Below are 9,481 nucleotides of genomic sequence, written 5' to 3' on the forward strand. Positions count from 1 at the left end.
TTAAAAACAGTAGAAGTTATTTTTTGTGTTACTTTTGAATTATGAAAAATTACAATACATGTGTTTGGTATCATTAAAAAAAAATTTTAATTTTTTGAAAAGTTAATTCACAGTTTTTAAGAAGTAAAAATATATTATTTCTCCTTCTCTATAAATCATTCTATCATTTTCTTAAGAACTAAGAGGGTACCAGCTAAAAATCAGCCAAATGCCTCTAGCTGAATCCAAAACCTCTACGTGAATGGTGCTTATGCTAGGCATCAAGATGTTTCTTCTACTAAATATCAGAATGTTTCTTTTTCATACTAAATAGATGTTCTTTTATATATTTTATAAATTTTTTTATATATTAAGAATTTGGATTGTTGGAAGTTCTGTGATCCCCACCCTTATTTCTCCAACGTATCATTTAGAATTTTAATTTGGGGTGAGAAGCAATTAATATAAAATATTATAAATTAAAAACAAGATTTCATTATTGGCGATGTGAAAATATTTTCTATTTCTAGTGGAAATACTGGTCATCCACCACCATTTTCACGCAAAATTGCATCTGTTAGAAGCACTGACCTTCCACCATCATTTTCACACAATGTTTCATCTGCTGTAACTATTGGTCCTCCACTACCATTTTCACGTAATGATTCATCTGCTCAAAAGATTGACCTTCTACCACCATTTTAAAATAATGTTCCATCTGAATCACTCACTCATATATTTTTTCAATTATTTTTTTATTATTTTATCACTCTATTTTTATTATTAAATTTGTATTTAATATTGTGTGTGATATAAAATCTCTGTTTTAATTTTATTTTTTAACATGTGATTTTATTTTTATATAACTTGCTATTATCTTTAAAGTTTCTTATATCAAGTTCATGAGTTATTTATCAAAACGTTATAACTCTAAGATAAGTATTTTTATAACTAAAATTCCAAATACAAAATAACTTATTTATAAAGTGCCATTAATAAAAATTCTTATACTTTACTCTTCACTCGTAATACAGTAATACACTCACCGTAACTCATTTTTTTTTCTATTTGTCAACGCCATTTCACAAGTTTAAAGCTTTTTTTTATACTTGTAAAAAATAAATTAAAAATGGTGAAAAAAATATTTCAATGAATAATCATATTATGAATTATTTTGATCATCTCATATATGTAAATATTTTTTATATAAAAAAATTATTTGTAATGTTAATATTAATTATAAATGATATAATTAACTTATTTTAATGTTATTATAGTATAAAAGTATTATGAGTACGTCAACAACTCCGCAGACACTGAAAAACGATCACCAAAGGAGAAAAATCTAGTGGTTAAAAGCACAAAGAAAATCAAAATGAACAGAGAGGATCAACAAAAAAAAATATGGAGATAGTACAAGAAGTGGAGAATTCAATCTTGGCTGATGGAGATCCTAACTCGCCTTCTAAAGGAAAAAGAACTACTAAAGCTGATGCGACCAAACCCAGCAAGCCCTCCTATAAGGATAGGCTGTTGAGTGATGGTTTGGACAAATTAAATCCCTATGAAATTATAGAAATGGTCCCCGAAGACAACATTTTCGACGAGGACTCGATGGAGAGGATGGAGGACCCTCAGACCCCCTTCAATCCAGACCCTGTTATTGATGTGTCCTTAGAGGAATACGATGAGTGGTGTCGGCCAGAAGCAAGCTCTAATTGTTAAACCCCTAAGAAAAATCCTAATCCGCAGACGATGGAACAATGGATAACCAAAAGGTGGGCAAAGAGAGAAGGATCTTGCTGGAGGCCACTTTTTGGTCAGATTTTCTAGCCAAGAGGATTACTCTTATGCTTTGTTCGAATGTGCATAGATGATTGCTAATCACTACCTACTGGTAGAAAGGTGAAGACCTCTGTTTATATCCAGAGTGAGATTCAGAAGGTTGCTGTTTAGATTCACAATCCCAATCTCCCAGTAGAATTATGTAACGTATACTTCTTATGGAAGGTAGGAAAACGCTTGGAACAATGTTGAGGATAGATGAACATACATCCGTTCACTCGAGAGTATGGAGTTAGACTTGAGAAGGAAGCTGGTGCCAAATTTTATAGCTTTGGAGAAGGAGTTTAGTTTGAAATACGAGGGACTCCGCCAAATCTGTTTCCAATGTGGTAGATAAGGACACACAAACGATAGGTGTTCGAGGAAGGTGAACAAAAATCAAAATGCAGACCAAGCAAAAGGGGCTGAAGATTCTCAACATGGCCGGACAGATGGTGGTACCGCTGCAAACAAGAATCATGCAGTAGAAACTTCACTGGGGGATCAAATTAGCAAAGTAAATAATAATGCTGAAAATCAGGGATTAAAAAGGTAGTAACATGCAAGAATTAGGGAGTAAAGAAGAGAATTTATTAGTTAATAATAGAAAGTATATATATATATATATATATATGGTCCATGGATGGTGGTCAAGAAGCCGAAGAGAAAGAATAAGCAAGGATCAAAGAGCATTAATGGGGGTCATTAAACGTGGAGCTGGTAATAATAGATTTGATGCTCTCCAATATGAGAAAATTAATCAGGAATGGGAAGGGACCAAAAAAGGAAAGAACCAATCAAGCCAACAACAAAGGACAGCAACAAACAATAAGGCTAGCCAAGACCAATATACCCAGAATCATGGTTTGAAGAGCACCAATGAGTGCTAGTAAATTTGCTAAAGAAAAAAACACGAAAAATAGCAAAAAGCAACTTTAAGATCAATCAGCATCAGTTAGCAACCCTCAGACTAAATAATGAAAGGTTAAACAAAATAATTAAAGGTTAGACAAGAAGGAGAAAGATCAAGAGCATCAAGAATACTGAAGACAGTTTAGCAAATTAAATAATGAAATTTACTTAGGCCATTACACTCTTATTAATAGCGCTAATGATCACATAACAAATGCTCTCATTGTTGGCATAATGGGTAGAGAAAAGTTAGAACAAGGCAAGGAACACTACAATGACAAGCCATTAGGAACAGAATCATGCAGTGCAGCATTGCAGATGGCAAGATGCTCATTGATCTGAACTCAACAGAAGATGTTGATGCTCTTGCAAAAATAGCCGAGAATGAAGAGGGGCCAAAGGCCATGGAAGCCTAACCAAACCTCGTTTAGTCAGAGAGTTTTCTTTCTCATGTTCATTCTTTATTTGTCTTTTATTTATGAATATTTTAATTTGAAATTGTCGTGGAGTCTCTGCTAAAAGCTTCAAATCCATTATTTATGATCTCATGATTAGATATAAGTTTAATTGTTGTGTTCTTTTGGAAACTCATGTCTCAGGAGTAAGTAGAATCTATTATTAGAAAACTTGGTTTTGATACTTGGTGTGTAAGCCATGCTGAAAGTTATTTGGGGATAGTTTGTTTACAGGAACGCGATACTGAGACAGAGACATAGAGACACAAAATCATATTTGATAGATGAGACATGGACAGAGAAATTGTGTTCAGAGACACTGAATTAGTTTATTTTGTGTCAATCCTGATAAAAAGAACATAGAGACACTAACAAGAAACACAATTTATTTTTTATTTTTTCTTTGATTATTCTTGTTAATTTTTTATAATTATTTTTTTATTATTATATTTTTTTCTCAATTTTTGGATAAAAAATGGGAATAAATTGAATTTTCATAGTTCGTTCTAATTTATCACCAAACAAAATACGAGAACACAAAATTTTGTATCTCTATCTTTTGTGTCTTATTCTCAGTGTTTGTCTTATCATCCTGTTCTCATGAACAAACACAATCTTCATGCCTTTGAAAGCAGCACGCCTAGAACATAAAACCTTTGCTTATTCATAAATAGTTTATTTATATGGAAGTGTAATGGCTGAACAGTATTCCTTGGTACTTCACAGTTACTTATGGTAAGCCTAGGATGGGAGAAAGAAATGAACTTTGGATCAAGCCAAAAGACATTGCCAACGATATTGATGGACTTTGGTGTTTAGAAGGATTTCAACTCTATTCTCTCACTTAATGATACAGGAGGATCCTCTAACTTTTTTATAGATACTGCTAATTTCAATGATCGCTTGTCTAATTGTGAGTTAAAAGATTTGGGCTTCTTTGGACCCTTTTCATATGGTAAAGGGGACTAGATTGATTTTTGAGCAAAGTTAATTTTTTTTTTTTTCAGATGTCAGTGTCAAACACCTTCCTAAGTTGAAGTCAGAGCATCTCTCTATCCTGTTGGATTTTCAAAAAGATAATAAAGATGAAGGAGCAAAACCTTTTAAATTTCTTGCCCGTTAGGTCTTGCATGAGGACTATAATTGTATGTTTAAGAATAGCTGGCGGAGAGGAGAAGACTTACTTCAGAATATAACCAACTTCATAAAAGAAGCCAAGATTTGGAATAAGGAGGTCTTTGATTACATATTCAAGAAAAAATAGCATATTCTCCAAAAGCTGGAAGGCATAAACAATAAACGCTCCTTTAGTCATAATTCCTTTTTTGATAAGCTCTAAAAAGATTTGTGGAAGGAGTATGAGTTTATTGCAATGTTCTAGTCACCAAAAAAAAAAATTGCAATGTTCTAAAAACCGGACCGGATCGGCCGGTCGGACCGGTTTAATCGCGAACCAATAGTATTAACGATCCGATCAGGTATATAAAACCGATAATAAAAAACCGGCTAAAAACTGTTGAACCGGACGAGAACCGGCCGATCAGACCGAACCGGAACCCGGCCGGTTTACACAAAAAGGAAGCTCCTTCGTTTCTTTCTCCCGTTCTCCCTTTCTTTCTTTCAGTCAGAGAAATCACACAAACCAACCACAAAACCCTAGCACTGTAAGCCTACACCACCACCACAAGGAGGGGCATACTGCTGCCGTCCGTCGCACTCAAAGTTCGCCATCCGTCATCTAGCTTCCCTCGTGCTCCAAGTCTTCAACCCCTGTTCGCTGTCACCGATCGCGGTTGCTTCCTCGAGCTCGGCGTCCGTCGTCTTTGTCTGCTCAGCCACGCTTCCGTCGCCGTTTGTTTGCCGTTCACGTTCGCGTTCGTCTGGAAGCCACGTTGCTCTGCTTCAAACTCTGCGACCAACCCGCGTGCTCCACTCGTTGAACTGCTCTCTGTTGTCCCCGCGGTGAGTTCCCTAAACCAGCCACCAGACAATACACTCACACAACAGACAACACCAATACTCTTCTTCAAACTCTGCAACTTCTGATTTCTACTACAATAAGTAATTATTTGATTTTGTAGTGGTTTGGATTTTTTCATAGACTAAATTAAAGTTACAATAGTTTTGTTCTCTTCTCTATCACATTGAAATTAAGCTTTGGATTCTCTTATTTCGTTTTAATTTTACCGCACTCAACATGTTTGATGAAATGCTTTAACCATATTTCTGATTGGTTTTATAATTTCTAGCTTTTATAATTTCTCAGTCAAGATTAGTGGTCTGAACTCTGAAATTTCAAATTACTCAAATATGCAATTTCTGAAATTAGGGATTTGTGAATCTGAACTCTGAAGTTAGTGATTGATTTCTGATATGTTACTGATTCTGTTCTAATATGTGCTTTTGTTACTGATTTGTTACTGATTCTGAAATTGAGTAATGGATTTGTTTCTGAAATTGAGTAATGGATTTGTTACTGATTCTGTTCTATGATCTTATGGATGATTATTGGATTTCTAGCCGTTCTGTTGCTGTTTTTAATTTGGATTATGATTTATTGAATTTAGTTATGGATGAAAGTATTAATCAAGAAGCAGTTGCTTATAATGCCTGTTTGGGTAATAATTCGTCTGCCAATCCTCCTAATTCAAATGATTCTGCTAATCCTAATCCACCTAGTTCCAATAATAGTCAGTCACAAGGTTCTAATTTATGGATTTTGATGATTGATAAATCTTCATGTTGGTTTTTAATATTTAGATATTTCTTTTTACTATTTAACTTTTGAGATTGTATTTTGATAAGATCATATGGATTTGATTGATGACACTTTGTTGTTGAATGCTAATTTTTGTTGTTGAATGCCCTGTTTGTTGCTGAATGCTGAATGCTGTTGGTAATGGTGTTTTTGCTGCTGAATGTCCTGCTGTTTTTATTTCTTTATTTGTTGCTGAATGTTGGTGGCAGAATTTAGATATGCTCATGTTGATAATTTTTTTATTTTTCAATGTGCTATGGCTAGTCTTTAATTTTGTATCTGGTTATGGATACTTCTTTGTTTTGTAGTTGCTGGTTTTGCTTTGATTTGTAGTTGCTGGCTCCTAATTATTGCTGGTTTTGCTGTCTTTGTTTGTTGCTGAATGTTGGTGGCAGAATTTAGATATGGTCATGTTGATAGTTTTTTCTTTTTCATTGTGCTGTGGTTGGTCTTTAATTTTGTTTTAATTAATAAAACTTTTATTAATTTCAATTATGGATAATAGTGTTAATCAAATAGAGATTAATAAAACTTTTATTAATTTCGAATGATGCTGCTAATCCTAATCCTAATCCTAATCCTAATCCACCGAAGCAAATTTGCAACAAGTTCTTGCGGATTTTGATGATTGATAAATCATGATGTTGGGATTTAATATTTAGATATGTTTTTTACTATTTAATTTTTGAGTTTGTATTTTGATAAGATCATATGGATTAGGTTGATGATATTTTATGTAGTGTTTTAAATTTCGAAGATATTTTAAGATTTATATTAGACTATAATTATATTTTAGGATGTTTATTTATAATTTTTATTATTTTATTCTAAAACGGTTTTTCGGTTGAACCACTGATTGGATCGGTTGGACTAGTAAACCAGTGACTAGAACGGTTCGATAATCGGTCCGGTTTTCAAAACCTTGGTTTATTGTGATTCAAGAAGAGGCTTATTGATAATAAATGTCTAGATGTGACATTATCAAGTTTAGGGAATAGGAACTCTAAATATTTCCACTTAAAAAGCCAACGGGAGACGAAAGAGAATTATAGCGCTGAAAATAGTCCAGTCTTCCTCCTAAAAAAGCCAATTTCCAAACCGTTTAGAAACTGATGAACCGGCCGGTTGGATCGGATCTAGAACCGACCATTTCTTATGAAATGGCGTCGTTTTTGTTACTTTCAAAGTTCAAAATCACCCAACCAAAACCCTAGGTTCTCCATGCAACAGTTCTGCCGTAGGCCGCCGCCGTCCGTGCTGTCGGCGCCTCCGCGTCCTCTCTTGTAGCCCAGGCCTTCTCTTGTAGCTCGGCGTCCTCCTTCCCCCTCTCCCCGTCCTCCCTGGCTTCTCTCGAACTTGGAGCAGTTCGCCGCCGTGTCGCCGGTCGCCGTCGTCTCGCCGGTCGCCGTCTGTGTCTCCGTCGAAGGTTAGCGGCACTGAGTTTCACTTCTTCGGTTCTTCTCTTCCTTTTATGCTCTGTTTGCTGATTTTTGAATGTGAAATTGTGAATGGATTAATGGAAAATCAAATAATTGATTTTGCGCTGCTGCTCTTTCCTTAATTCCTGAAATTTTTGTTGAAATTTTCTTGCTGCTGCTAAAAATGGAAATCAAATCATTATTGAAAATTTTGTTTAGCTTTATTGATTTCAGGCTTAGTGTGATTAGGGATTACTTGTTTCTGTTTTGTAATGTTTGTTGCTGAATTCTAAAAATGGAAATCAAATCAAATGCTGTTTGTTGCTGAATGATAATTTTTGTGCTGAATGCTGAATGCTGTTGGTAGTATTAATTTTGTGCTGCTATTAATTTTCTGGCTGTGTTGCTGCTGCTGTGGGTTCTGGTGTGCTGTTGTGTGTTTTGTGGCTCTGCTGTGTTGATCATCTTTCTCAATTGTCAATGCTCACTCTTCACTTGCATTGTGTTGATCATCTTTCTTAATTGTCAATGTTCTTTACCAGAACTGAGAAGGAAAATGGCAATCTGAACCAGCAAAAGGATTTCCGCAGCGTCAGCGCGTGCTCACACTCTCAGGAACAAGAAAACTAACTCTTTTCTGCCCTCTGGTACCTCTTCATCTTTCGTTCTATTTCTGCACTCGTTTATTGTATAGTAAGTCAACTCGTTGGATTACTGGCATAATTGAATTGGAGATTCAAGAGACACAGTTAGATTTCTTAATACTGAAAATTCACCCTTAGTTTTGATCTAATTATTTTGTTTAGTAGAAACTAATAGAATCTCTTCATGGCTTTATCATTGTTGTTTTCCAAGTTATACTAGTTTCTTGTAAGAGAAATAAAGCTAGCTAGTCTGGCCTTCTGTTTTGCACAAATAGGAATATGTAAATACAACCATTTTATCAAAACTATAGTCACAATTAGGAAGTTTAATTTAATAGTATATGATGCAGATACGCCTATGGTACAGATATTTGAGTAGAAATGAAGTATTTGTTCATTATAGCTTGCATATGTTGCGGAATAGGATAATAACAATTAAGAGTATTGAGTATTGATATACTTGTTATCTCTCTTTGAAATGTTACTTTCTGTATTTACTGTTCTAATTTAGCTTTGCATTCTCTAAGGACTTCTTGGAACAGCAATTATAGTGTTGTTTATTGGGTTTCTTTCAATATATCATGGTATTATCTGATATCTTCACACTTTGTACTATTTGAATTGGCATTTCTTTCAATAGTCACTCACAAGCTGCTTCTATATTCTAGGATGTTTATTTATAATTTATTTATTATTTTATTTTAAAACGATTTTTTTGGTTGAACCACGGTTAGACCGGTTGAACCAGTAAACTAGTAACTAGATCGGTTCGATGACCGATCCGGTTCTCAGAACCTTGATTTGGATTGTATTGAGTATGGATTTGTTCAAAGGTGATTAGGTGAACAAAATTACAAGAATGAACTACTCCATAGAGTATGTCTTTTGTTTTTTTTTTAAGGGTATGGTCACGAATCACAATTGATGCTGTCAATTAGCTCAGCTTGTTTTTTTAGATAGTTGATTAATACTCCACCCAAGTTTGGGAGAAGAATTTTGATTTGTAAATCATCCCCTTCCGTCTTGCTATTAAGTATAATCACAAATCATAAATAATACAAAATTATACCAAAAGTATCATAAAATCTAACAATCAAGACATACCTAATAGACATTATATAAAAGAATTTCTTGCATTCAGTGATTTACTCTACTTTGTTCCACCATTCATAGTCTCTGCTTGCCCTCGTTTTCAACTTCTAATTCGTTTTTGTTTTGATTTTTTTTTTTTAACTTTTATTTTCAGTTTGCATTTTTGAAAGCTATTTTTTTTTTTTAAAATTAGAAGTGAAATTCGCAGACTTTTTGGTGGAAAGGGAAAACTATGCCATTTGAGCTATAGCTTAGCTCGTTGGCGCATTTTGAAAGCTATTGGAATTTATAAAATAGGTTTTATCATGCTTTAATAATTTAGTTTAATTAACTAAAGTTAAAAAGATGATTTGACAAAAATAACTATTTTTAATAATAATTAAACAAGTCATAGATAGA

General features: G+C 34.0%; 1 protein-coding gene across 5 annotated transcripts in view; it reads left to right on the forward strand.

Moving 5' to 3' along the window:
- Window positions 4,763-9,481, forward strand: part of LOC107630261 (CRS2-associated factor 1, chloroplastic) — a 7,503-nt gene continuing 2,784 nt past the window's right edge. The window contains exons 1-3 of one of the 5 annotated variants that reach the window (XM_021118709.1): window positions 7,115-7,354; window positions 7,889-7,993; window positions 8,518-8,574. The gene's annotated coding sequence lies outside the window, so the exon portion shown is untranslated. Of the gene's footprint in view, window positions 5,133-7,114; window positions 7,355-7,888; window positions 7,994-8,517; window positions 8,575-9,481 lie in introns of those variants that run through there. The other 4 variants (XM_021118710.1, XM_016333358.2, XM_016333357.2 and 1 more) reach the window with 4 other exon arrangements.

The sequence above is a fragment of the Arachis ipaensis genome, chromosome B03, assembly GCF_000816755.2.
Source record: "Arachis ipaensis cultivar K30076 chromosome B03, Araip1.1, whole genome shotgun sequence".
NCBI classification, from domain to species: Eukaryota; Viridiplantae; Streptophyta; class Magnoliopsida; order Fabales; family Fabaceae; genus Arachis; species Arachis ipaensis.